A 21,575-nucleotide genomic window follows, 5' to 3' on the forward strand; every position below is an offset into this window, starting at 1 on the left:
TATACAAATTAGTAAAAGATAATTAGATTGTTAATAAATATTTATTAGTATTATCACTATATATCTGTTATACTGGGAATTAATAGAGTCCAGAAATTCTACTTAATCTAGTACTTACAAGGCTTCAGAATATAGAACAACAAGACATTAAAGGGACTCCGAGCAGTGCAGAAACTATGGAAAGATGCACATAATTTTAAAGCTCTCTTTCTCCTCTTTCCAATGTTATATAAACCGTCGCCCTACGCCTTTTAGTTTTCGCTATTTTTGCGATCAAAATTGCCGCGGCCGTGATTTCGATAATGGAGAAAACTAAAAGGTGTAGGGCGACGATTTAGGTGTCACCAGAAAGAGGAAAAAGAGAGCTTTAAAATGATATCCATCTTTCCATAGTTACTTGTATTACACAGGACGACTTTTTCTCAAAGTCAGCAGCTCCATTCTCCATTCTATATAAACCGTCGCCCTACGCCTTTTAGTTTTCTCTATTTTCGCAATTGAAATCGCGGCAGCGGCAATTTTGCGCAGTCGCGAAAATAGTGAAAACTAAAAGGTGTAGAGTGGCGGTTTATATATTATTGGAAAGAGGAGAAAGAGAGCTTTAAAATGATATGCATCTTTCCATAGTTTCTGCACTGCTCAGGGTCCCTTTAAGAGGCCGTAGGTATATAAGTTCTAATACACAAAAGAAGATCAAATTCCTCAAAGGACTGAGACTATTTAGCAACTTTTTGATTTAATTAGACTCAACATATCAATCTATATTTAGATCCGTTTTTGATATACGTGTTACAGATATTGTTGACTAGTGATTTCTATGCCTTATCAGTCACATGTACATAATATAAGAATGTTGACTTTAAATTGTTAAATCAATTGATCAATTGTTCTATATCTTCAGTTGCAATGTATGTTTGTAAATGTACAAAAACTCAATAACAATCTAATGTTTCAAAAAAAAAAAAAAAAAGACTTTCAGATAAGATAGCCATACTAGGGACGACCTGTAATTCTAACACTTGCCTACTTTACATTTTGTACAAGAATATGGTCTATTGAAAGATTTTAGTTTTTTGCCGTCCACATCCAATGCATTTCCAGGCACTTCTGCGCACAAAAGATATTTGAAGATGGTCGGCACATGCGGTTTTGCATAAGGGAAACTGTTTTGCATTCACAATGATGTGTGCATTGCGTTTCTTGATCCCACCACTGTACGCATTTCTGTGCAGTAGTGTTGGAAGTATCAACAGGATTGTTACCTAAACTGCAGTATAGTAAAACAACCACAAGATGTCACTGTCTGTAAAGTGCTGCGGTGATCTCTATGGTATTGTGATTTCTTGTATTCATTCTATGTTCCTCTCTGTTGTAAGTAATATGCATTATCGGATGGTGGTGTCTGTTTTATCTCTGCATGTTTTTCTTCAGTAAAGAGTTCTAACTTGTTATACTGGGCATCTATCTGTGTGTACAGAATACTCTGCTCCATCAGGTAGCACATGCAGTTAGGTTCATAAAATTTTATGGGCCATTGGAAAGAAAATGCAGAGATACAGAAAAATGTTGCAGGGTTGTGCTTTTTGGTGTGAATCCAATCCAGGTAGATGGTTCAGGTAAGTTTGTCTGCTTTGCAACCTTATCGAAGACAACAGACATAATACATTTCAAAATAAGTTTAAAAAGTTGAAGGAGAGAAGGCCTTGGAAATGAAACACATATCTAAATTTAGCAACTCTTAAGCTATATTTTTTACATTGCTCAGTGAACGTCCTCAGCTTCTGTGTCCCTCCGATAAATCCTATAGGAGGCAGTGATGGAGAAGATTCTAGAATTGAGCGGTATGTAAACACCATTTGTTAGGGGGTTTTGTCAAGGCTTTGGGCACAATGATCCTGCTGCTCAGTCCGTACACCGCGAACAAGCAAAAGTCCTACAAAGAACTTCAAGAGAAATCACTGCAGAAGGAGTACACAATAGCCGCGTACCTGGAGAGGCTACACCACCCCAAAGACAGACAAACCCTGAGCCTGTACCGTCTGAGCAACCACAGCCTGGAGATAGAGACAGGGCGGCACAGACAGACATGGAATATCCGGGAGGAGGGGCTGTGCAGGCAGTCTGACCTGGGGGTCCTGGAGGATGAGACCCACTTCCTGCTACACTGCAGCAAATACGCACCTGTGAGGACTGCCCACAGCCTGGAGATAGAGACAGGGCTGCACAGACAGACATGGAAGCCCCGGGAGGAGAGACTATGCAAGCAATGTGACCAGGAGGTCCTGGAGGATGAGGCCCACTTCCTGCTACACTGCAGCAAATACGTACCTGTGAGTACCACCCACTTCCAGAGACTCTCCGCCGACAGCCTGGAAATAGAGACAGGGCGACACAGACAGACATAGAAGCCCCTGAAGGAGAGACTGTGCAGACAATGTGACCAGGGAGTCTTAGAGGATGAGGCCCACTTCCTGCTACACTGCAACAAATGCGCATCTGTGAGGACTGCCCACTTCCAGAGACTCTCCGCTCACATCCCGGATTTCACCTCCACAGATGAGGAGAGGAAACGCTACATCCTACTGTGGAAGGAGGAAACAACCGTGCAAATAGCTACCCGATATGACCACCTGCCACCAACTGAGAGGAACATTAAACCGAATGGACTGTATACCCTTGTATCTTTCCCTACCCTTATGGACTATATACCCCTTATACTGTCACTTATACACTTCCCATGCCTATAATCCCACCCCTGCTAACGCTAATGTTTTGCTTTGGACATACTAACTGTACTTGCTGCTGTCAATAAAGCTTTTTTGGATTTGGAGTTGGAGTAGAGCACAATAGGGCCGTGTCTGGAAATAAAGTCAGGCTTTGGCACAGATTCCCCCGCCGGCAATTTATCTTCCGCTTTGTGAATTTCACAAAAGCACCGAAGGGAGCATTTAGGCGGCCGGGACGCCAGATCCATCTCCCGCCGCTAATGAAGAGTTGTCGGGTACAAGGAGTCGAGATGCCTCCATCAATACCGCAACCTTGGTGGACATTAAACGAGAATCTTATCTTAGCGGAGGCTTCCTGCCAAAGTCCTTCACCTGAGCGATGGAAGAACGAAGAGTCTTAATAGCGCGCGGATGAATGGGAACCGCGACGGATGCGGAAGAGGAATGTCTCAACGAACGGTCTAATAACAGCGCTGGGACAATAAGAACAAGCAGCAGGACGCAATGAATTCGCAGCAGGTGACACTTGTATATCCAGAGCCCCGTGTTTGGTCAGGCTTTCCACTTAGAGACGCACATAAAAAAGGATTTATCTCCTCGCCGGCCCGACTGCTCGCAATGCTGTTTGCTCTGATTGTTTTACGCTCTTCACAGTAAGTCTCGCGTCTCCGGAGAGGGGGCTCTGCTCTGAAAAAAGTTGCAGCTATTTAAAGCGGACCTGAACTCAGAACTTACTCTCTGCTCTAAACGATAATAATAAGAATCTGTACTGTAAAATTTTTACAATAAAAAGTTCTCCTGGGCCCCTCTATGCTGTTTCTGCCACTCCCTGCTGCAATCCTGGCTTGTAATTGCCAGTTTTATGCAGTGTTTACAAACAAAAGGCATAGCAAGTGATAGGCTGAGAGCAGCTCAGTGTGTGAGTCATACAGAGTGTGCAGGGAGCCTGGAGAGGGTGTGTATAGCTTCTATCCAATCACAAGCAGCCCTGCACATTCCAGCCTGACTGCCTCAGCCCGACAGAGGAGAGAATATTAGATCATATAACAGAGATAACACAGCCACGGTGCAAATAGGAAAGGCTGCAGTTAGACAGGGCACATTAGAACAGGTATAGGAACATATAGGATAGAAGAAATAAGTCTCAAAATTTTGTTACAGAGTCTCTTTAAAGAAAACCATTTCTTTGTAACAGCTGATACAAAACCTGCAATAAATATACAGTGTGTCTACTTCCTGCTTTCATGGAAGCAGACATAGGTTTAACATCCTGTGTTTACACACAGCTGAGAGATCAAATTACAGTTGTGACTAGTCATAGATGAGGGGGAATTAGACAGACTCAACTCTCTAAATACAAAGAGGATGCATTTCTATATGTTATCCTTCTGTCCTGTGCAAGAGTTCAGGTCCACTTTAAAAATGGACCAGAACTCTTGCACAGGACAGAAGGATAACAGAGAAATGCACCCTCCTGTACATCGTCTTTTGGGAGACGCCTATGTCATTTCCTGTAAAAAAAAAAGGACTTGCTGGTTGAATAAAAGTAACTTGAAGTCAAAATGTGCCAGGAATATGAATAATTATGGGCAGCACTGTATGTGGTTTCTTTCTTACTACAAAGAATCACGCGTGTTTTTGTAAACAAATACCTGAGTCCTCCTCGGTAAGGAGGCATTGGGCAACACTCCCTAACACTGCTACTGCCTACTGAGCGTGCCCTAGTGGCTGCAGCTCAAGCACTTACCAGTGGCTGGATAGTGTACTGGTAAACAAGAATCTGAAGACAAAATAAAAAGATTCTTACCTAAGGAGAGAGATGGCTCTGGGTCCTATAGAATCTTCCCGTTCGTCTCCTCGTCCCCTGCAGGCTCCTCCGTTTAACCCCCTTGGCGGTATGAAACATTCCGCCAGGGGGAAGCGCAACAGTTTTTTTTTCTTTTTTTTTTGTTTAAATCATGTAGCGAGCCCAGGGCTCGCTACATGATAGCCGCTGCTCAGCGGCATCCCCCCGCCCTCTTCGATCGCCTTCGGCGATCTCCGATCAGGAAATCCCGTTCAAAGAACGGGATTTCCTGGAGGGCTTCCCCCGTCGCCATGGCGACGGGGCGGGATGACATCACCGACGTCATTGGGAGTCCCGATCCACCCCTCGGCGTTGCCTGGCACTGACTGGCCAGGCAGTGCACAGGGTCTGGGGGGGGCGCACGCCGCACCGGATAGCGGCGATCGGGCGCGGGGCGGCGGCGATCGGGGTGGTGGCGCAGCTAGCAAAGTGCTAGCTGCGTCCAGCAAAAAAAAATTATGTAAATCGGCCCAGCAGGGCCTGAGCGGCACCCTCCGGCGGCTTACCCCGTGTCACACACGGGGTTACCGCTAAGGAGGTTAAATCTCCCACCGCGGGAGGCCTTAACCTCTTGTGGACCATGGTGGTAAACCTCTCTAGTGACCAGCCTAATTTTACCTTAATTGGCCACTGCAGCTTTAAGCCAAGCTGCAGGGCCGTATACCTCTGCACACAAGTGATTCCCCCCCCCCTTTTCTCCCCGCCAACAGAGCTCTCTGTTGGTGAGGTCTGATCGCTCCCCCTGTGTTTATTTTTTTTTTTATAAATATTTGTTTTGATTTTTTTTTTTTATATTTTTTGCTATTTTCTTTTTTTTTCTAAATCCCCTCCCACCCCCCAGCCGGCCAATCACGGCGATCGGATGTCATAGGATGTCGGATGTCAAAGGCTTCTGCCTATGAGAGCCGATCGCTCTCTTGTCCCCCAGAGGGACAGCCGTGTCACACGGCTGTCCCCAGTGCAGCGTTGCTGCTGATTGCAGCGCTGCACATGTAAATACACGGCGAAATCGCCGTGTAACAGTCTCCCGAGCGGCGATCGCCGCTCGGAGACTGAAGGCGGAGCTCAGCTCCGCCCACCAAGCGGGAGATGCACGCGCAGCGTGCGCGCGATCTCCCGTAAACTGCTGCCCCAGGACTTTCCGCCAATTGGCGTTAGCTGGTCCTGGTGCTGCCGGCGCGGCCACGCCCAGTGGCGTGACACGGGAGGCAAGCGGTTAAGAAGTCCTTGAGGGCCTGAATGCTCCGGAAGAGGGGTGGCTCTGTACTGAGTGCACGAGAGAGGGCGTGTGCAATATGGAGCGGCCCATCTTCAGGAGCCCAAATACTTCCGAAGGCCATCCAAAGCAGAATAGAGCAGACTCCGATTGCTAATGGGGGAGCCAGCGCAGGGACGAGGAGAGGAATGGGAAGGCTCTATAAAGCCTTACCTCTACTTAGGTGAGTATCTGGGATTTTTTTTTTATTATTTTCGCTTCAGACTCCCTTTAAAAGCTCTGCCTCTGACACAGGAGACCAGGGTTAAAATCTTGGCTCTTCCTGTTTAGTAACTCAGCACCCATTCAGTAAGGAGTCCTTGGGCAAAACTACCCAAAACTGCTACTGCCTACTGAGTGTGCCCTAGTGGCTGCAGCTCTCATGCTTTGAGTACACCAGGAGAAAAGTGCAATATGCCTTGTCTGTGTCTAATTTTAGGGACAGATGCTGCATTTTGAACGGACTGCCTTTCCCCGGTTGTGTTTTGCAACGTGTTTTGGTTCCAGAGCGTGCGAAGGGTTAATGATTTGGGCCGTTTGATGTCATAATCAGGTCAGCTCTCAATGCTCTCGGAATACGACCTTGCTCTCTTCCATGCAATTCTATATCAGTAAAAAAAAATAAAAAATAAACATTGCGGCAACCTATAGGAGGATCACGCGCGATACGCGTCTGGCTGCTTCCGTACCGGAGGCCTGAGACATTCCGTTTTTATTGCTAATTAAATGGCTCCCATTAAAACTTGAAAAGGGTAATTTAGATGGCTCCCCATAGATAATAAAATCACTTATGCAGCGTCTGCTCCCAGCTGACAGACAGAATTGATGCTAAGTGCTCTTCATTTAAATAGATCAAAGTAGCGTCAACCTCGGGCCGACGCAATCACAGCTCCCGCGACTTTATGTGTCTCGTTCAAGAGATAGGCCGCCGCCGAACGAGACGGCTACGCGGGGATCAAACTCTCAACGTCCACGAATAAAGTTATCTCACTTCTACGATTTCATCAAATTACAAGAAGAGGCGTCGCGGAAAATATTAAATACCAAGGCCGAAAGCGCGCTTTTCTCTGAAAGGCGATAAAAGAGGCAGAAATATGGAGTCTGTGATATTTCCCGAGAAGGTTTCTGCGCGTTTCTTTGATGCAGAAAAGGTCAGGAAAATTTTTATCTCTTTGCAAAAGTCGGTCACGACTTTTTACATTTTTTACTTAACTGAAAGTGAAGTTCTTGTGGGTGCAGAAAAGGATGATTTGTTTGGAACACGGTACAGAGGTAAGTCGTTGTTAGAAATGCTTATTCCGATCCTGCAGAGATGAAATTTCCACATTTCCAATCGGAAAACAGAAATTGGATTTTTTCAGAAATACAGCATTACCGCAACCTAATTTTAGCCCTATCACAAAACTCGGAAGCATTGGACCAATCAGTGAAGGCTGAGTCAACTCGGAAATATTTAGCATCAGAGGATGCAAAAAAAAATGACCAAAAAAAAAAAAAAAAGACGCCTCGGAAATTGGAAAACGGATTTCTGCAGAAATATGGCATTACTACGACTCGGTAATTTTAACCAAATCACAGACCTGGAGGCATGGGGCCAATCAGAGAATGCAAACAATGACAAACTAAAAGACTTCTTGGAAAATGGAAATCGGAAATCTGCAGAGTCGGTAATCAGCACTGGCAGAAATCAGAATTTGGTCTTAATCAGAAATCAGCATTTTCAAGCGATTGTTGCTGAAGGTTGCCCGCATCCGGTGGGATCAAAGAGTCTTATATCCAGGGGCGTAACTAGAAGTCACAGGGCCTCCCTGCAACAATTTGGATGGCCCCCCTCCCCCCCCCCCCCGGGGCCCACTCAGGGCCATTTTGGGGGGGGGGGGGGGGGGAGGAGGGGTCGCTGCATGAGGGGAGAGCATTGGACATCGGCGCGGAGGGGGGACAGTCCCCCCCTCGCTCACCTCGGCCTCTCCTCTTAGCGCTACCCCTCCAGCATCTATCACTGGCAGCAGCGGCAGCAGGCAGGACATATACCTCCATCCACCACTGGGGGTTCTGATCTCTAAGTGATTCATGCTACTTCCTGTTTAAACAGGAAGTAGCATGAAGCACTTAGAGATTGGAGACCTCCGCGGTGGATGGAGGTATGTGTTGCTGCCGCCGCCGCTGTCAGTGATAGAGATCGAGAGAGGGGGGGCGCTGAGAGGAGAGCCCGAGGTGAGGGAGGCAAAAAGAACTTTAAGAAGAAATCATGCAGTTTGTCTGAACATGTTATTTTGTCTTTTTCTTTACTCTCCTCTTTAAAACAAAATGTGGCCTTTTGTTACTTAACCTTTGTCAAGTATACGATGTATGCATATATTTCTTTGTGCCACAATAAAAAGATTTAAACAAACAAAAAAAAACTTTTGGATACTTTTGTATAGTCCAACCCTGACTTGTACTGCTCGATAACTTTGTGCCTGACTTGTTCAGAGATCTCCGTGGTCTTCATGGTGTGACGCCTCTTGGTTAGTGGTGTTGTAGCCTCTGGGACATTTCTGAAAAGGAGTGTTTATACTGACAGATCATGTGACATGTAGATTGCACACAGGTGGACTTCATTTCACTAATTATATGACTTTTGAAGGTAATTGATTGCTCCAGGACATTGCAGGGGCTTCAAGGCAAAGGAGGTGAATACTATACACATGCCAATTTTTAGCTTATTCTTTTAGGTTAGGTTCACATATAGCATAGTGTTTTTTTCTGGCGTTTTCCGCAGTTGCGTTTGCGTTGGGGTAATATGTTTTTACTTTGTTTTTGTGCGTTTTGCGTTTTCTTTTCACGTAGATGAGGTTTTCATGCGTATTGCAGGAAGTGGAAATACATCAGAGATCTTTACTTTTTAATTAAAAATGCTGCAGAAAACACATAGAAAACGCAATGCATATGCGTTACCATAGACTTTTATTATGTGCGTTTTGGCAGCCAGCCTGCATATTATGCAACACTACCTGCATCTGCAGAACGCCTACTGTAAATCGCAGGTGAAACGCTGGTCCTTCTGCGTCCCATAGACTAACATTGCCGCATCACATGCAGCGTTTCCCACTCCGCAAGCTTTTCTGCCACGTGTGCACCCGGCCCCAAAGAGGAACTGTAACCCAGCATTGAGGCTAATTCCAATCAGTAGCGGATTCAAACAGATCATCAGGGACGTCGGTACGGCTGATATTGTGGTAAAACCCCTCCCACAGCGTGACGTCATGACCATGGTCCTGACAGTTTCCTGTCTGTGAACCTCATTGCATTGTGGGAAATAACAGCTGTTTCCCAACTGCCAAGCAACTAGTATCTCCCTCTGTGTATATGTATATCTATAAAAAATCCACCCTTTCAGCCTATCGCAGTGTTAGTGGGTGGGGTTATAGATAATGGCAGTTGGTGCTGTCTAGTTTTTTCATGTCTGCCAGTAGTAAAGATATTGACCTGCAGGCTGATTGTGGATCAAACAATAGGAACAGATTACATGTCAAATATCAATCATTTTTTGATCTATTTTTTTTAACTTCTCACTTTGCAATAAATTAATTTAATTTTTTTTACCCTTTTCGCTAAAGTTCCTCTTTAAATTCATTTTCATATATATTTTTCTCATATCACTTCACCAGCTTAGACTATTCTGAAATGTATTTTCCGATACTATTTGTGCATCATTTGTTTAAAGTATTATTCTGCGTTTTAAAAATAGCTGAGGAATAATTACGGTATTACGCTTGTCTGGAGATTGGCTTGTAATAATGATTTCTTTTTTTACAAAACTAAAATTAGGAGCGAACGAAAAGTAACAAGAGACAGTACAGTGGAGAGAGAGCAGCATGTGCAGCCGGAGCTGGGAAGATCATCGTATAAAGATTAAAGCTGCGTCGCCATTGGCTGCTTCTCCCATTCCATTCGTCACCCGGAGCTCCTTTCTCAGGCAAATATCTGCAGCTGTGCCGGAGCCCTTCCGCTCATCTGCTGTAAGTAACTGCAGAGGTTAGCGGACCTGCTGCCCTCCTCCAGTACTCCGCCCATTCATCACAGAGGTTAGCAGACCTGCTGCCCTCCTCCAGTGCTCCGCCCATTCATCACAGAGGTTAGCAGACCTGCTGCCCTCCTCCAGTGCTCCGCCCATTCATCGCAGAGGTTAGTAGACCTGCTGCCCTCCTCCAGTGCTCCGCCCATTCATCTCAGAGGTTAGCGGACCTGCTGCCCTACTCCAGTGCTCCGCCCATTCATCGCAGAGGTTAGCGGACCTGCTGCCCTCCTCCAGTGCTCCGCCCATTCATCGTAGAGGTTAGCGGACCTGCTGCCCTCCTCCAGTGCTCCGCCCATTCATCTCAGAGGTTAGCGGACCTGCTGCCCTCCTCCAATGGTCCGCCCATTCATCGCAGAGGTTAGCGGACCTGCTGCCCTCCTCCAGTGCTCCGCCCATTCATCGCAGAGGTTAGCGGACCTGCTGCCCTCCTCCAGTGCTCCGCCCATTCATCGCAGAGGTTAGCAGACCTGCTGCCCTCCTCCAGTGCTCCGCCCATTCATCGCAGAGGTTAGCAGACCTGCTGCCCTCCTTCAGCAGGGCAGAAAGGAGGTCTTTATCTGGAATACTCTAATCTCCTCTCTAACCTCACACACAATCCATTTTCCCAGCACCAGATGTTTCATCCAGGTTACCAGCGCTGCAAGAAAATGCCTCGGCAACTAAGGACACAGCCACCACTTATAAAACTCTTTTAAAGGAACCCGAGGTGTGAGACCTGTGCAAGTTGCCATATTTATTTCCTTTTAAACAATACCAGTTGCCTGGCAGTCCTACTGATCTCTCTGGTCTGTAAGGACTAAATCAGATTTGTCATAGACATCTTATCTGCACGCTTGTTCAGGGTCTGTGGCTTAAAGTGAACCCAAGTTGAGAGGGATATGGAGACTACCATATTGATTCCCTTTTAAAGGACACCCGAAGCGAAAATAAACGAATGAAATAAACAATTGTATCTATCTTCCTTCTCCTAAAAATGACTTTTTAAGATATTCCAAAGTTTTATTTTATGTTTAAATCTACTTTTTTAAGTTTTAACTGTTTTATTGTTTTTGCTCAATGACACATTCATTGACGTATGCCAGAGCTAAAATCTGTGAACTATTGGCCCTTTTTATCTCTTTCCTGCTCTCAGAAGCCATTTTCTGCTAGGAAAGTGTTTTACAGCTGGAATTTCTTATCAGTCAGGGTCAGGACTGAGTCAGCCACTTACATAACTGATATTTAACTCTTTGAGGCAGAGAAAGAAAAAAATGAACACAGCAAAGTTATTTGTGTACTTGGCTCTGTACATACCCATGTCTATCTCATCATGTCACTTCGGGTATCCTTTAAACAATACCAGTTGCCTGGCAGCCCTGCTGATCTCTTTGGCTGCTGTAGTGACTGAATAACACCAGAAACAAGCCTGCAGCTAATCTTGTCAGATCTGACAATAATGTCAGAAACACCTGATCTGCTGCATGCTTGTTCAGGGGCTATGACTGAAAGTATAAGGGCCCGTTTCCACTAGGGCGTTTTCGCCCGCGAATCTGCAGAGTTTCCTCGCACATCATTCGCACGGGGAAACTCTGCCATAGGGGATGACGGCGCCGGTGCGGAATCGCTCGCGGGAGCGATTCGCCCGGAATACCCCGCAGTTTTCGCTGCTGAGGCTGCGAATCCCATAGCCGTGCATGGCACGGCTCATGGGATTCGCCGGCGATCCCGCCCACCCGCTCAGTGCGGCGTGCGTCTGCGAGACGCACGCCGCACAAGTGGAAACGAGCCCTTAGAGGCAGAGGATCAGCAGGACAGCCAGACAACTGGTATTGCTTAAAAGGAAATAAATATGGCAGCCTCCATATTACTTTCGCCTCGGGTTCCCTTTAAAGCAAATCTGGAAATTAGGTGAAAATATCAGATGCCTCTGGAGAGGGAAGCCTATGGATTTTCCAGAGGTTTTCCCAGCCCCTCCGCTCCAGCGCTGGAACCCCTGAGGTTCCACGGAGCTCGCCCACACTGCGGAGGCATGGATGGCTCGCAACTGCTCAGTAGCATGGCCCCGCCTCTCAGGCTCTGCAGTAAAAGCCACGCCCATTCAGCTCTGTAATAGCGTGTCGGCGCCAGCTGTCTGCACCTGCGTAGGGCTTGTTGATAGGCTTGTGGGATTCCCAGCACTGGAATGGCGAGGAGGAGCCAGAGGCTTACCGCTTCAGAGGTAAGTACCCACATTGGGACCTTTTTAAAGTGGATCCGAGATAAACTTTTACTCATTGCATAATTATGCCCCTTACATATAGTTTATATCAGGGCCGGGGCGAGGCAGAGGCGAGAGAGGCTCCAGTCTCAGGGCGCAGTGTAGAGGGAGGGAGGGGCAGAGGCAAGAGAGGCTCCAGCCTCAGGGTGCAGTGTAGGAGGGGGCGCACAACTCACTCAGTTATCATTCCCCTATTGTGTTTGAAGCAGAGAGAAATAAGAAAAGAGGATACATGGCAGTGACTGCAAGCCAGATAACTAGAGATGAAGGTGTTGGGGGCCCTGGGGCGTCTCTTAGTGTAATAGCAATCAGTGTGTGACGGCTAGGGTGGGAGGGATGGGAAGGGGCCTCTTAGTGTAATAGCAATCAGTGTGTGATGGCTGGGGTGGGAGGGATGGAGGAGGAGCCTCTTAGTGTAATAGCAATCAGTGTGTGCTGGCTGGGGAGGGATGGGGGAGGAGCCTCTTAGTGTAATAGCAATCAGTGTGTGATGGCTGGGGTGGGAGGGATGGAGGGGCCTCTTAGTGTAATAGCAATCAGTGTGTGATGGGTGGGAGGGATGGGGAGGGGCCTCTTAGTGTAATAGCAATCAGTGTGTGACGGCTGGGGTGGGAGGGATGGGGAGGGGCCTCTTAGTCTAATAGCAATCAGTGTGTGACAGCTGCGGTGGGAGGGATGGAGGGGCGCACTTTGGTGTCTCAGCCTTGGGTGCTGGAGGACCTTGTCCCGGCTTTGGTTTATACTGCATTCCTCCAGCCATATACTGTATTTTTTTGTTTTGTCTTAATACCCTAATTCCCTATAAACTAAACAAGCCTCGTGCACAGCTCCTCCAGCGCCAAGGCACTCTGAGTTCCATGTAGGAAGTGCTCATGGGAGCTCAGTCTGGGTAGGAAGAGGTTTTTCCAGAAGGAGGAGGAGGCATTGCCAGCCAGAGATTTCAGAGGCAAGGGGGCGGAGAGGGGAGGAGAAAGGAGTGGAGTTTTCACAGGCTGAGGGCTGGAGATGCAGAGCAGCTTGCCTGTGTAATGACAAGCAGAACAAAAAAGATATTGCAGTTTTAGAGCAGGTGCAGAGACGAGCAACAAAATTGATGCGTGGGATGGAAGGTCTCACTTATCGAGAAAGGTTAGATAAACTGGGTTTATTTAGTCTAGAGAAAAGACGCCTTAGAGGGGATCTAATTAACATGTATAAATACATCAGAGGGCAATATAATACCTTGGCGGATGAGCTTTTTGTCCCTAGGCCTTCTCAAAGGACTAGAGGACATGATCTGCGCATGGAGGAAAAACGTTTTAACCATTTATTTAGGAGAGGGTTCTTTACAGTAAGAGTGATTAAGATGTGGAAGTCGTTATGGCAAACTCTATACCTGCATTTAAAGGGGGCTTAGAGGTTTTTCTTGCGTTGAAAGACATCCATGGCTACAATTACTAGGTAATGCCTAATGATGTTGATCCAGGGATTTTATCTGATTGCCATCTGGAGTCGGGAAGGAATTTTTCCCTTTAGGGGCTAATTGGACCATGCCTTGTAAGGGTTTTTTCGCCTTCCTCTGGATCAACAGGGATATGCGGGGGACGGGCTGGTGTTGTACTTTATACTGGTTGAACTCGATGGACGTATGTCTTTTTTCAACCAAAATAACTATGTAACTATGGCTGCTCTCATTGTAGCACAGGAATATGCCACTTGCCTGGCTTCTGTGCTGAGGCTCCGCCTCTAATACTATACATCACTGGCACGGAATGAGCATGCAGATCAGATGCTGTGTCTCAGGTGTAGCGCCGCTGGCTGCAGGCTTGTTGCAGGTGTGTCTTACTTGTGGTGCCCATACACTAGAGCAGGCATGGGCAAACTTGGCCCTCCAGCTGTTAAGGAACTACAAGTCCCACAATGCGCCTTTATGAGTCATGACTTAGGCTGTAAGACTCCTGCAATGCATTGTGGGACTTGTAGTTCCTCAACAGCTGGAGGGCCAAGTTTGCCCATGCATGCACTAGCAGATGGTCAGCAGATTCAACCATCTGATAGATCACTCCCTGATCTAATCCGACCAGAGAGGGATCGACTGCTACCAGTGTCATGTAAATAGTTTTCCAATAGATTTCAGCATGAAAATCCGTCGGTCGTGAAGCAATCGATCAAGTCCTTTCAAGCAAGATCTTTCCAGCATGCCGGATCGATCAATTTGTACATGTTCAGCCAGAAATCGTTCAAAATGACGTTCCAGTGGCCACGTTCCAGCGTTGATCTCTGCCAGCGCTGCTGCAAATTGAGTCATGTATGGCTACCTAATACAAGCTTACTAAAGCGGAACTGAACTCAGAACTTCCACTCTGCTCTAAAATATAAGCAACAGCATAACACTTTTAAAGAAAAACATTTCTTTGTTACAGCTTACAGAACTCTGCCAATAAATCTGCAGTTTGTCTACTTCCTGCTTTCATGGAAGCAGAGAAAGAATAAAAGAGACAACTGAAGCAAAAAAAAAAAATGATGACATAATGATTTGTATGTGTAGTACAGCTAAGAAATAAAACATTAGGAGCAGAGACATAAGTCTGATATTGTTTTCAGTGCAGGAAGAGGTAAGAAACTCCAGTTGTTATCTATGCAAAAGAGCCATTGAGCTCCACAACTTTCAAAGTCACAGAGAGCTCTGTCTTCTGAAGCTTGTTATCTCAACTGTCAGTCACTGTATTTTCTTTTTCTCTGCAGAGAACAGTTCAGGAAAGGTCATAAGTTCACTAGACTGCTCTGTAAAATCATTCAGAATGCTGAGTAGTGTATAAACTGCAAACATTATAGAATGGTGCAATGTTATAAAAAACACTATATAACTGAAAATAAAAATATGAGAATATTCTCTTTGCTACTAATGTTCTAGTAATTATCCGTACTACACAACCAATTCATTATATCATAAGTTTTTTTTCGCTTCAGTGTCTCTAACATCCTGTGTTTACAAATTAGCTGCTCGGCCGAGACTGCAGAATTTCTGTGCTGACACAACTGAGAGATCAAATTACACTTGTGATTACTTGAAGATGAGGGGGAATTAGAAAGGCTCTTCTCTCTAAAAACACACAGGGTGCATTTCTCTCTGTTTTCCTTGTGTCCTATGCAAGAGTTCAGGTCCACTTTAAGGCTACTTTCACAGTGGGACGTTGCGGTTTGATGCGACGTTAAAGTCGCAACGCAAACTAACAACGCAACGTCCCAACTCAACTCTATGCCCGGTTATGGTTGCATACAGTAGAGCATACAGGCAATGAAAAGAATGCTTCCAGGTCATTACTGAGCATGTGCAAACAGTCCAACGCAGCTAATAACGTGTATAACGCACAGCATGGAGCACTTTCTGATAACGCTACACGTTACACACTAACGCAACGTGTGCACTGTGAATGTCGCACAGACTTAGTATTGCTGTGCGTTAGTCCGCGTTAAAACATTTTCTAACGTGCGGCTTTAACATTGCACTGTGAAAGAGGCCTCAGTGTTCTCTAGCTCCAGTGTTGGGGAGATTTGCAGCAGCTGTGCTTAAGTCAGGGGCGATATTTGTGATATCCGCCATGATCCTCTGTGATTTTAGGATTGAGTTTTGTCTAGCTGCGGCCGCTGATCTCGCCTCGTCCGTCAGTTTGAGCTGTAGGAGGAATTTGCAGCATGAAACGATCGCTGATCTCGCCTGAGCGCAGACGGGAGCCCCCGGGGACACGACACAGACATACAAAGCGCTGACAGAACCATTGCTGGGTTCAGATCCCTCTGACAAGCGGAGCCCCCCTGACTTCTCTCACTGACACGGACCCCGAGGCCTCGCTATGTACGCGACGTGTCAGGGCCCGCGCTGCACCTGCACGACTGTCTGCACTCCGGGTCTACAACAAAAGACATGACAGCTACAAGCCAAGCTTTCCAAATGACTCCTAATCATTCCCTAAACTGTACAATAAAACGATCATGAAGACTTTCAGGAACAACTCTGAAGCAAGGAAAAACTTTCCAGGATTTCTAAAAGCAGAGCCGTTAGATCGCAGGTCGCTTATTTAAAGAGAGTCTGAAGCGAGAACAAATCTCGCTTCAGACTAGTGATGGGCGAACACCTGGATGTTCGGGTTCGGTCCGAACAGGCCGAACATGGGCCAGATGTTCGGCATGTTCGGCCCGAACCCCGAACTCAATGCAAGTCAATGGGGACCCGAACATGCCGCAATACGGCCCCCCTATGGGGTCGCAGGCATAAGGGGGGAGCATGCCCCAATCGCGGGGGGGGCGGAAATTCCCCCCACCCCCTCCGCTAGCGCTCCCCCCTCTTCCCGCTTCCCCATAAAAAAGTTGGCGTAAAGTTAAATATTACCGGTGGTGGCTGCTGCAGTGGCTGGCTGGCAGTGGTGTGAGTGAGGACTAGGAGGAGGAGTCCGAGTATGACGCGTTGAGGCCAGGCAGCAGGCGGTTCAGCGGTAGTACCCTTGTGGTACTTCCGCCCTTTCTCTGACCTCATGTCCTCTACGTGATGACGCATACGATGGTACGCGTGACGCGTAGCCTCGTATGCGTCATCACGTAGAGGACGTGAGGTCAGAGAAAGGGCGGAAGTACCACAAGGGTACTACCGCTGAACCGCCCGCTGCCTGGCCTCAACGCGTCATACTCGGACTCCTCCTCCTCATTCACACCACTGCCAGCCAGCCACTGCAGCAGCCACCACCGGTAATATTTAACTTTACGCCAACTTTTTTATGGGGAAGCGGGCAGAGGGGGGAGCGCTAGCGGAGGGGGTGGGGGGAATTTCCGACCCCCCCCGCGATCGGGGCATGCTCCCCCCTTATGCCTGCGGCCCCATAGGGGGGCGGTATTCGGCCGAACAGGGCCCTGTTCGGCCGAACAGGGGCCCTGTTCGGCCGGGCATTTAGTAGTTCGGGCGAACCCGAACGGTTTGGCCGAACACCATCAGGTGTTCGGCCGAACTCGAACATCACCCGAACAGGGTGATGTTCTGCAGAACCCGAACAGTGGCGAACACTGTTCGCCCAACACTACTTCAGACCTCCTAAATAGCAGGGGCATTTGTGCCCCTGCTAAACCGCCGCTATCCCGCGGCTGTACGAGGGTCCCTGTCCCCCCAAATCCCCTCCGTAATGCGGGGGAGCGCTTCCGCATTGGGGCAGAGCTAACCGCCGCAGCCCTGCCCCACGCGCGGCTGTCAGCGTGTATCTCCGCCTCTCCCTCGCCCCTCTCAGTCTTCCTTCACGGGGAGAGGCGGCGATGCGCCGCTGATAGACGCGACTGGAGGCAGGGCTGCAGCCGTTAGCCCTGCCTCCAGGAGCGACCAAATGCACGACCAAGTCGTGCTGGGGTGGGTTTGGGGGTGAAGGGACCCCTTTGTGCGGCGCGATAGCGGCGGTTTAGCAGGGGCACACATGCCCCTGCTAACTTTGAGCTCTGAAGCGAGATTTATTCTCGCTTCAGAGTCTCTTTAAAGGGAACCTGAAGTGCGAGGTATGTGGAAGCTGCCATATTTATTTCCAGTTAAACAATACCAGTTACCTGGCTGTCCTGCAGATCTTTCATGCATCAGTAGTGTCTCGTCACACACCTGAAGCAAGCATTGGGCTAATCCACTCAGGCTTGAATTAGAGTCATCTGATTAGCATGCTTGTTCAGGATCTGTGGTTACATTTTTGTTGGAGGCAGTGGAGCTCACTAGGTGAGAGTACTATGGATGCTGCCAGGGGCGTTGCTAGGATCCGATGAGATCCAGGGAACTTTTGGGCACTCCAGCCAGAATATGGGTGTGGCAATGACCAGAATGTGGGTGGGGCCAGATTTAAATAAAATTAACATCTGTTTAAGTAGGCCTGCCCAGCAAAAAAAAATGCAGCAGATCACATAATTAGGCAGCGTCACTTAACCACTTTCTCCTCCTGGACGTAGAGCCACGTCCAGGAGGCCATGTGCGCTCCCGCGGCCGATCGCACTCGTGCACGTGCGCTCCCGGCCGCGGATTGCTAGCCCAGGAATCAATGAATCGGGCCATGGTGCCCGATCACTGATTCCTCTCCCCCGCAAAAAAAAAGTGACAGCTTCTCTCGGAAACCTCGCTTCTGCCTCCTAAGGCCCCCTACGTCCCTCTAAACGTATATGTTACGCTTAGAGTGACGTCATGTAAACAAACCTAAGGTTGCCATCTGTGGCCAAAAAGTAAAAGTACATCTACATAAAAAAAAAAATAAATAAAAAAAAAAAACATATTTACATAAAAAAATATTACTATTTACATCCCATCCTCCCCAAAAAAAGTGTTTAATAATAAAAAAAAAAAACATAACAATAAAAAAATACATAAATATTTACCTAAGGGTCTAAACTTTTTAAATATCTATGTAAAGATTAAATATTTCTATTTTTTTTTATTATAAGCTTGTAAATAGTGATGGATGCAAAACAGAAAAAATGCACTTTTATTTCCAAATAAAATATTGTCGCCATACATTGTGATAGGGACATAATTTAAATGGTGTAATAACTGGGACAAATGGGCAAATACAATACGTGGGTTTTAATTATGGAGGCATGTATTATTTTAAAACTATAATGGCCGAAAACTGAGAAATAATGAATTTTTTCCGTTTTTTTCTTATTCTTACTGTTAAAATGCATTTACAGTAAAGTGGCTCTTAGCAAAATGTACCCCCCAAAGAAAGCCTAATTGGTGGCGGAAAAAACAAGATGTAGATCAGTGCATTGTGATAAGTAGTGATAAAGTTATAGGCTAATGAATGGGAGGTGAAAATTGCTCGGATGCATAAAGTGAAAACGACTGAGGGTTGAATGTGGTTAAACATTACTAGGCAGAGTTACCTGGCTTCTGTGCTGGCTGGTCTGGCTTCCTGCTGGGCGGGCTGGCCTGCTGCCAGGCTATCTTGCAGTTCCCCCATAGCATTACCTGGCCTTCTAGTGTATCCCCTCCCATGTCCCCACCGGCCTCCCATTCAGGCACCACAACTCCCAGCATGACCCATAGAAGAACCACAGCGCCCAGCATGGCACCACAGCCCCAGTATGCCAACATAGAGGCACCACAGCATTTAGCATACCCCCAATTGATGCACCACAGGTCCCAGCATGCCCGCCATTGAAGCAACACAACTGACTCTGCCTGGGTGACATCTGGGGCACCTGCCACTGATCTTTGGGGCTAGCAACGCCCCTGGATGCTGCCATATTCATTTCCTTTTAAAGAGACTCTGTAACAAAATGTTCATCCTTATTTCTACTATCCTATAAGTTCATATAGCTGTTCTAATGTGCTCTGTCTAACTGCAGCCTTTCCTAGTTGCACAGTGGCTGTATTATCTCTGTTATATGATATAATCTTCTCTCCTCTGTCAGGTCTGTCGGGCACAGGCAGTCAGGCTGGAATGTGCTGTGCTGCTTGTGATTGGCTAGAAGCTATACACACCCTCTCCAGGCCCCCTGCACACTCTGTATGACTCGCACACTGAGCTACTCTCAGCGTATCACATAGCCATGTCTTTTGTTTGTAAACACTGCATAAAAATGGCAATTACAAGCCAGGATTGCAGCAGGGAGAGGCAGAAACAGCACAGAGGGGCCCAGGAGAACATAATGAATAGAATGGTAGGCTTTTTATTGTAAGAATTTTACAGTACAAATTCTCTTTAAGCAATACCAGTTGCCTGGCAGCCCTGCTGATTCTCTGCCTCTAATACTTTCAGCCATACACCCTGAACAAGCATGCAGCAGATCAGGTGTTTCTGACATTATTTGCTACAGCCAAATAGATCAGCAGGGCTGCCAGGCAACTGGTATTGTGTAAAAGTAAATACATATGGCAGCCTCCATATCCCTTTCACTTCAGGTGCCCTTTAAGTCATTCATTTTTTTTGTTTAGTTTCAATGACAGAGATGAGTCCTTCCATCACATCTGCTATGGAATTGTGAAATCGGTAATTCTGCCACTTTTATCTAAGGCAGGATGCCTGCAGAAGGAAACATCTGTTGCAAAGTCGTTTGTCCAAATTGGACACAAAGTCACAGAAAACCACTTTCCAAACTCTTAACCAAATTGTCCATCTTTAGTTACCGTGGAAACAGAATAATGTAGTGCGCGTTTCCAGCAATCAGCATAAACGCTAATGATTACGGTGGTAATGGAAAGTGGATACGGACGGAATACTCATGACGCGTTCGCCCGCCCTGCAGAACGTGGATTCTGGCACCGCTCAGCGCCGGCTTTCATATAAAAGACCAGATGAACTCCTGTGCTTAGGATTGTATGGAGGCTGCCATTCTTCATCCGCCGCATCAACACGGATTATTGTATGTCTGTCGTTACAGAGTACCCAGCCAGCTCATGGTGAACCACAACTCCTAGGAGTGTGTAAGGGGATCCAAAGGACCAAAAAGCCCTCTTACTAAAATGTTAAGCAAAACAGAAGTTTGCCTTCTTAAACAGAAGGTATTTGAGATTATTCAGGTTGGAGTGATCTCTGAGGTGTCTCCCAGAATGCATCACTGCTGAATATGCAAATCCACTTTGTTGTCCCTGTAAGCTAACCACACCCCCAGAACCGCTGTAATGCAAATTATGCGTCAGCTTGTTAATTGTACAGAGCCACAATAATCCAACATGCATACAGACTGTTTTGGATTGGTTGATCCTCATCAGTGCATGGCATGGATTAATGTGGCTCTATGGGGTAGGACTTAAAGGATACCCGAAGTGACGTGACATGATGAGATAGATGTGTATGTACAGTGCCTAGCACACAAATAACTATGCTGTGTTCCTTTTTTTCTTTCTCTGTCTGAAAGAGTTAAACATCAGGTATGTAAGTGGATGACTCAGACAGGAAGTGACTACAGTGTGACCCTCGCTGATAAGAAATTCCTTCTATAAAACACTTTCCTAGCAGAAAATGGCTTCTGAGAGCAAGAAAGAGATAAAAAGGGGAATTTCTTATCAGTGAGGGTCACATTGTACTCACTTCCTGTCTGAGTCAGGACTGAGTCAGCCACTTATATACCTGATATTGAACGCTTTCAGGCAGAGAAAGAAAACAAGGAATACAGCATAGTTATTTGTGTGCTTGGCACTGTACATACATATGTCTATCTCATCATGTCACATGTCAGTTCGGGTATCCTTTAAAGAACCCCAAGTTAAAGATTGCCCAGCAAGCTCATGGTCATGATTCAATGGCTTCATTTCTAGACACACCTGGAAACAGAACCAATCAATGTACTGTTAAAGTAGTGATAGAGGTGGTAAAATTGGCCAATCATTGGGCAATCAAAATTGGATGTGTGTATGCCTATTAACAATAACGTTTTAGCAAACGATCAACACACCAATCTGATCATTGTGATAGGAAGGAAATAATCAATCGGGACCATAAATGGGATAAAAAAAAATG

General features: G+C 46.6%; 1 protein-coding gene across 3 annotated transcripts in view; it reads right to left on the reverse strand.

The window, feature by feature from the left end:
• The window catches only part of MEGF6 (multiple EGF like domains 6), a 495,432-nt gene that overhangs the window by 278,033 nt on the left and 195,824 nt on the right, over positions 1-21,575 (reverse strand). The gene's annotated exons all lie outside the window — the stretch shown is intronic.

This window comes from Hyperolius riggenbachi, chromosome 6 (genome assembly GCF_040937935.1).
Source record: "Hyperolius riggenbachi isolate aHypRig1 chromosome 6, aHypRig1.pri, whole genome shotgun sequence".
NCBI classification, from domain to species: domain Eukaryota; kingdom Metazoa; phylum Chordata; class Amphibia; order Anura; family Hyperoliidae; genus Hyperolius; species Hyperolius riggenbachi.